Below are 7,093 nucleotides of genomic sequence, written 5' to 3' on the forward strand. Positions count from 1 at the left end.
CTAACATCTCATTTCACCTCCTTCCATCCCTACAGCTGTGTTTCTTCCTTTACATCACATTCTTTATCTCCACATCTTTTCTTCCACTCACACAGGGATCCTTATACTGTGGTATAAAGGATCTCCATTATTATTATCATTTTTCTGGCCATTCTTCCTTGTCATATGAGCAGGAGCAAGGATAAGAACATTCTTGTAGAAGCAGATCCAGAACCTGAAAGGACTCTGAAGAGAAAATTAAGAGAAGCTAAAATACAACAATCCAGAGATAACCTTTCAGAAATTTTCGAATAGGCAGAGGAGATGGCAGCCGAAAATAATAATAATGCAAGGAGGATGCTTGGTGACTTTACTGCACCTAATTCCAATTTACATGGAAGAAGCATCTCCATTCCTGCCATTGGAGCAAACAACTTTGAGCTGAAACCTCAATTAGTTTCTCTAATGCAGCAGAACTGCAAGTTTCATGGACTTCCATCTGAAGATCCTTTTCAGTTCTTAACTGAATTCTTGCAGATATGTGATACTGTTAATACTAATGGAATAGATCCTGAAGTCTACAGGCTCATGCTTTTCCCTTTTGCTGTAAGAGACAGAGCTAGATTATGGTTGGATTCTCAACCTAAAGACAGCCTGAACTCTTGGGATAAGCTGGTCACGGCTTTCTTAGCCAAGTACTTTCCTCCTCAAAAGCTGAGCAAGCTTAGAGCTGATGTTCAAACCTTCAGACAGAAAGAAGGTGAATCTCTCTATGAAGCTTGGGAAAGATACAAACAGTTGACCAAAAAGTGTCCTTCTGACATGCTTTCAGAATGGACCATCCTGGATATATTCTATGATGGTTTATCTGAGCTATCAAAGATGTCACTGGACACCTCTGCAGGTGGATCCATTCACCTAAAGAAAACGCCTGCAGAAGCTCAAGAACTCATTGACATGGTTGCTAATAACCAGTTCATGTACACTTCTGAAAGGAATCCTGTGAGCAATGGGACGCCTATAAAGAAGGGAGTTCTTGAAGTTGATACTCTGAATGCCATATTGGCTCAGAACAAAATATTGACTCAGCAAGTCAATATGATTTCTCAGAGTCTGCATGGAATGCAAGCTGCATCCAACAGTACTCAAGAGGCATCTTCTGAAGAAGAAGCCTATGATCCTGAGAACCCTGCAATAGCAGAGGTAAATTACTTAGGTGAACCTTATGGAAACACCTATAACTCAACATGGAGAAATCATCCAAATTTCTCATGGAAGGATCAAAAGCCCCAACAAGGCTTTAATAATGGTGGAAAAAACATGTTTAGCAATAGCAAGCCTTTTCCATCATCAACTCAGGAACAGACAGAGAACTCTGAACAAAATGCTTCTAATTTAGCAAATCTAGTCTCTGATCTATCTAAAGCCACTGTAAGTTTCATGAATGAAACAAGGTCTTCCATTAGAAATTTGGAAGCACAAGTGGGCCAGCTGAGTAAAAGGATCACTGAAATCCCTCCTAGTACTCTCCCAAGCAATACAGAAGAGAATCCAAAAGGAGAGTGCAAGGCCATTGACATAAGCGCCATGGCCGAATCTGTGAGGAGAGGAGAGGACGTGAATCCCAAGGAGGAAGACCTCCAGGGACGTCCAGTGATCAATAAGGAGCTTCCCCCTGGGGAACCAAAGGACTCTGAGGCTCATCTAGAGACCATAGAGATCCCATTGAACCTCCTTATGCCCTTCATGAGCTCTGATGAGTATTCCTCTTCTGAAGAGAATGAGGATGTTACTGAAGAGCAAACTGCCAAGTTTCTTGGTGCAATCATGAAGCTGAATGCCAAATTATTTGGCATTGATGCTTGGGAAGTTGAACTTCCCTTGTTCATCAATGAACTAAGTGATCTGGATCAACTGACATTGCCTCAGAAGAGACAGGATCCTGGAAAGTTCATATTACCTTGTACCATAGGCACCATGATCTTTAAAGCTCTGTGTGACCTTGGTTCAGGTATAAACCTCATGCCTCTCTCTGTAATAGAGAAACTGGGAATCTATGGGGTGCAAGCTGCTAAAATCTCACTAGAGATGGCAGACAGCTCAAGAAGACAGGCTTATGGACAAGTAGAAGATGTATTAGTAAAGGTTGAGGGCCTTTACATACCTACTGATTTCATAGTCCTGGATACTGGAAAGGAAGAGGATGAATCCATCATCCTAGGAAGACCTTTCCTAGCCATAGCAAGAGCTGTGATTGATGTTGACAGAGGTGAAATATTCCTTCAATGGAATGAGGACTCCCTTGTGTTTAAAACTCAAGGATCTCCCTCTGCAACCATGGAGAGGAAGCAGAAAAAGCTTCTCTCCAAGCAAAGTCAACCAGAGCCCCCACAGTCAAACTCTAAGTTTGGTGTTGGGAGGCCACAACCAAACTCTAAGTTTGGTGTTGAACTCCCATATCCAAACTCTAAGTTTGGTGTTGGAGAGTCTCAACAAAGCTCTGCACATCTGTGAGGCTCCATGAGAGCCCACTGTCAAGCTATTGACATTAAAGAAGCGCTTGTTGGGAGGCAACCCAATGTTTATTTATCTAACTATATTTTTCTTAGTTATGTGTCTTTATAGGTGCATGATCATGAGGAGTCACAAAATAAATATAAAAATTGAAAACGGAATCAAAAACAGCAGAAGAAAAATCATACCCTGGAGGAGCATCTGTCTGGCGTTCAAACGCCAGAACAGAGCATAGTTCTGGCGCTGAACGCCCAGAATGGGAGCATCCTGGCGCTGAACGCCCAGAACAAGCATGGTTTTGGCGTTCAACGCCAGAAATGGCAGCAAAGGGGCGTTGAACGCCCAAAACAGGCACCAACCTGGCGCTGAACGCCCAGAGTTGTGTGCAAGGGCATTTTGCATGCCTAAATTGGTGCAGGGATGTAAATGCCTTGACACCTCAGGATCTGTGGACCCCGCAGGATCCCCACTTTACCTCCTCATAATCCTAGTTTTTATTTCCACATCTTCTTCTTCATTTGCTCAAGGGCGAGCAACATTCTAAGTTTGGTGTGGTAAAACAATTATGTAAAGGATCTATAGCTCAGTGGTAGAACATTTGACTGCAAATCAAGAAATCCCTGAGATACCTCAGGGGATACATTTTCTTCCACACAATTATGGGAAGCAACTAAGGGTGGAACATCAAGAGCACTCCATCATCCTTCATGAAATCAGAGAAGATCTAAAAGCAATAAAGGAGGAGCAGCCAAGGCAAGGAAGAGACATAGAAGAGCTCAAGGACATCACTAAGGTGGACTCATTCCTTGTTCTTACTTTTTCTGTTTTTCGTTTTCTATGTTATGTGCTTATCTATGTTTGTGTCTTCATTACATGATCATTAATAGTTAGTAACTTTGCCTTAAAGTTATAAATGTCTTATGAATCCATCACCTCTCTTAAATGAAAAATGTTTTAATTCAAAAGAACAAGAAGTACATGAGTTTCAAATTTATCCTTGAACTTAGTTTAATTATATTGATGTGGTGACAATGCTTCTTGTTTTCTGAATGTATGCTTGAACAGTGCATAGGTCTTTTGAAGTTGTTGTTTAAGAATGTTAAATATGTTGGCTCTTGAAAGAATGATGACTAGGAGACATGTTATTTGATAATCTGAAAAATCATAAAAATGATTCTTGAAGCAAGAAAAAGCAGCAAAGAACAAAGCTTGCAGAAAAAAAAAATATAGGCGAAAAAAAAAATTTTAGAAAAAAAAATAGAAAGAAAAAGAAAAAGCAAGCAGAAAAAGCCAATAACCCTTAAAACCAAAAGGCAAGGGCAAATAAAAAGGATCCCAAGGCTTTGAGCATCAGTGGATAGGAGGGCCTAAAGGAATAAAATCCTGGTCTAAGCGGCTAAACCAAGCTGTCCCTATCCATGTGCTTGTGGCGTGTAGGTGTCAAGTGAAAACTTGAGACTGAGCGGTTAAAGTCAAGGTCCAAAGCAAAAGAAGAGTGTGCTTAAGAACCCTGGACACCTCTAATTGGGGACTCTAGCAAAGCTGAGTCACAATCTGAAAAGGTTCACCCAATTATGTGTCTGTGGCATTTATGTATCCGGTGGTAATACTGGAAAACAAAGTGCTTAGGGCCACGGCCAAGACTCATAAAGAAGCTGTGTTCAAGAATCATCATACTGAACTAGGAGAGTCAATAACACTATTCGAAATATGAAGTTCCTATAGATGCCAATCATTCTGAACCTCAATGGATAAAGTGAGATGCCAAAACTATTCAAGAGGCAAAAAGCTATAAGTCCCGCTCATATGATTGAAGCTTTGTTTCATTGATAGTTTGGAATTTATAGTATATTCTATTCTTTTTATCCTATTTTGATTTTCAGTTGCTTGAGGACAAGCAACAATTTAAGTTTGGTGTTGTGATGAGCGGATAATTTATACGCTTTTTGGCATTGTTTTTAGTATGTTTTTAGTAGGATCTAGTTACTTTTAGGGATGTTTTTAATAGATTTTGTGTTAAATTCACATTTCTGGACTTTACTATGAGTTTGTGTGTTTTTCTGTGATTTCAGGTATTTTCTGGCTGAAATTGAGGGACTTGAGCAGAAATCAGATTCAGAGGTTGAAAAAGGACTGCTGATGCTGTTGGATTCTGACCTCCCTGCACTCAAAGTGGATTTTCTGGAGCTACAGAACTCTAAATGGCGCGCTTCTAATTGCGTTGGAAAGTAGACATCCAGGGCTTTCCAACAATGTATAATAGTCCATACTTTGGCCAAGAATAGATGACGTAAACTGGCGTTCAACGCCAGCCTTTGGCCCAAATCTGGCGTCCAGCGCCAGAAAAGGATCCAAAACCAGAGTTGAATGCCCAAACTGGCACAGAAACTGGCGTTCAACTCCACAAATGGCCTCTGCACGTGCAACACTCAGGCTCAGCCCAAACACACACCAAGTGGGCCCAGGAAGTGGATTTATGCATCAATTACTTACTCATGTAAACCCTAGTGACTAGTTTATTATAAATAGGACCTCTTACTATTGTATTAGGCATCTTTGGTCTCAGTTTTATTCCATTGTTCATCTTAGGAGACTATTGATCACGTTTTAGGGGGCTGGCCATCTCGGCCATGCCTGAACCTTTCACTTATGTATTTTTAACGGTAGAGTTTCTACACTCCATAGATTAAGGTGTGGAGCTCTGCTGTTCCTCAAAGATTAATGCAAAGTACTACTGTTTTCTATTCAATTCTTCTTATTTCTCTTCTAAGATATCCATTCGCACCCAAGAACGTGATGAAGGTGATGATTATATGTGACACTCATCATCCTTCTCCCTTATGAACGCGTGCCTGACAAACACTTTTGTTCTACATGAATTAAGCTAGAATGAGTATCTCTTAGATCTCCTAACTAGAATCTTCGTGGCGTAAGCTAGAATGATGGTGGCATTCAAGAGAATCCGGAAGGTCTAAACCTTGTCTGTGGTATTCCGAGTAGGATTCAATGATTGAATGACTGTGACGAGCTCCGAACTCGCGATTGCAGGGTGATCGAGAACCGACAGATGAATAGCCGTGCCGTGACAGGGTGCGTGAGCAGATTATTCACTGAGAGGATAAGATGAAGCCATTGACAAAGGTGATGCCTCCAGACGATTAGCCGTGCCGTGACAGGGCATTGGATCATTTTCCCGAGAGATGACCGAAAGTAGCCATTGACAGTGGTGATGTATCACATAAAGCCAGCCATAGAAAGGAGTAAGACTGATTGGATGAAGATAGCAGGAAAGCAGAGATTCAGAGGAACGAAAATCATCTCCATTCGCTTATCTGAAATTCCTGCCAATAAATCTACATAAGTATCTCTATCCCTTTTATTGTTTATTTTAATCTAATAAAATATCATGTTTAAATCCGCCTGACTGAGATTTGCAAGGTGACCATAGCTTGCTTCATACCAACAATCTCTGTGGGATCGACCCTTACTCACGTAAGGTTTATTACTTGGACGACCCAGTACACTTGCTGGTTAGTTGAACGGAGTTGTGTCCACACGTAGAGCCACAATGAGGATTCAATACAATTATATATTGTTACTCTCATACAAGTACAAAGAACATGGAACACAATTTCGTCCACCATATACTCACTCCTAATGTTCATGCAAACAACTTTGAGTTGAAGCCTCAACTTATTACTCTGGTGCAGAACAATTGTTCCTATAGAGGAGGTTGATGAGCGGATATTTTATACCCTTTTTGGCATTCTTTTTATATAGTTTTTAGTATGTTTTAGTTACTTTTTAGTATATTTTTATTAGTTTTTATACAAAAATCACATTTCTGAACTTTACTATGAGTTTTTGGATTTTTCTGTAATTTCACGTATTTTCTGGCTGAAATTGAGGGACCTGAGCAAAAATCTGATTCAGAGGCTGAGAAAGGATTGTAGATGCTGTTGGATTCTGACCTCCCTGCACTCAAACGCGTTTTTTTGGAGCTACAGAAGTCCAATTGGCGCGTTCTCAATTGGGCTGAAAAGCTAACATCTTGGGCTTTCCAGAAATGTTAATAGTTTATACTTTGCCCGAGATTTGATGGCCCAAACTGGCGTTAAACACCAGCCAGAGACCCTTTTCTGGCGTAAAAAGCTGGAACTGGCACCAAAACTGGAGTTGAACGCCCAAACTGGCACCCAAGCTGGCGTTTAACTCCAAGAATGGCCTATGCATGTGAAAACTTCAAAGCTCAGTCCAAACACTCACCAAGTGGGCCCCGAAAGTGGATTTCTGCACTATCTGCACTTAGTTACCCATTTTCTGTAAACCTAAGTTACTAGTTTAGTATAAAAATTACTTTTAGAGATTCATTTTGAACTTATGACATTTTACATCTCATATTGTATCTTCTACGGCATGAGTCTCTAAACCCCATAGGTGGGGGTGAGGAGCTCTGCTGTGTCTCAATGGATTAATGTAATTACTATTGTTTTCTATTCGATCACGCTCGATTCTGTTCTAAGATACTCACTCGTACTTCAATATAAAGAATATGATGATCCGTGACATTCATCATCATTCTCAAATTTATGAACGCGTG

General features: G+C 40.5%; 1 non-coding gene across 1 annotated transcript; it reads right to left on the reverse strand.

Annotated features, from left to right (window-relative positions):
* Positions 1-699: 699 nt before the first annotated feature.
* Positions 700-807, reverse strand: LOC112788218 (small nucleolar RNA R71). Its single transcript, XR_003195593.1, has one exon. It is a non-coding gene; the product is annotated as a small nucleolar RNA R71 (small nucleolar RNA).
* Positions 808-7,093: the final 6,286 nt, after the last annotated feature.

Source organism: Arachis hypogaea, chromosome 20 (genome assembly GCF_003086295.3).
Source record: "Arachis hypogaea cultivar Tifrunner chromosome 20, arahy.Tifrunner.gnm2.J5K5, whole genome shotgun sequence".
Classification (NCBI taxonomy): domain Eukaryota; kingdom Viridiplantae; phylum Streptophyta; class Magnoliopsida; order Fabales; family Fabaceae; genus Arachis; species Arachis hypogaea.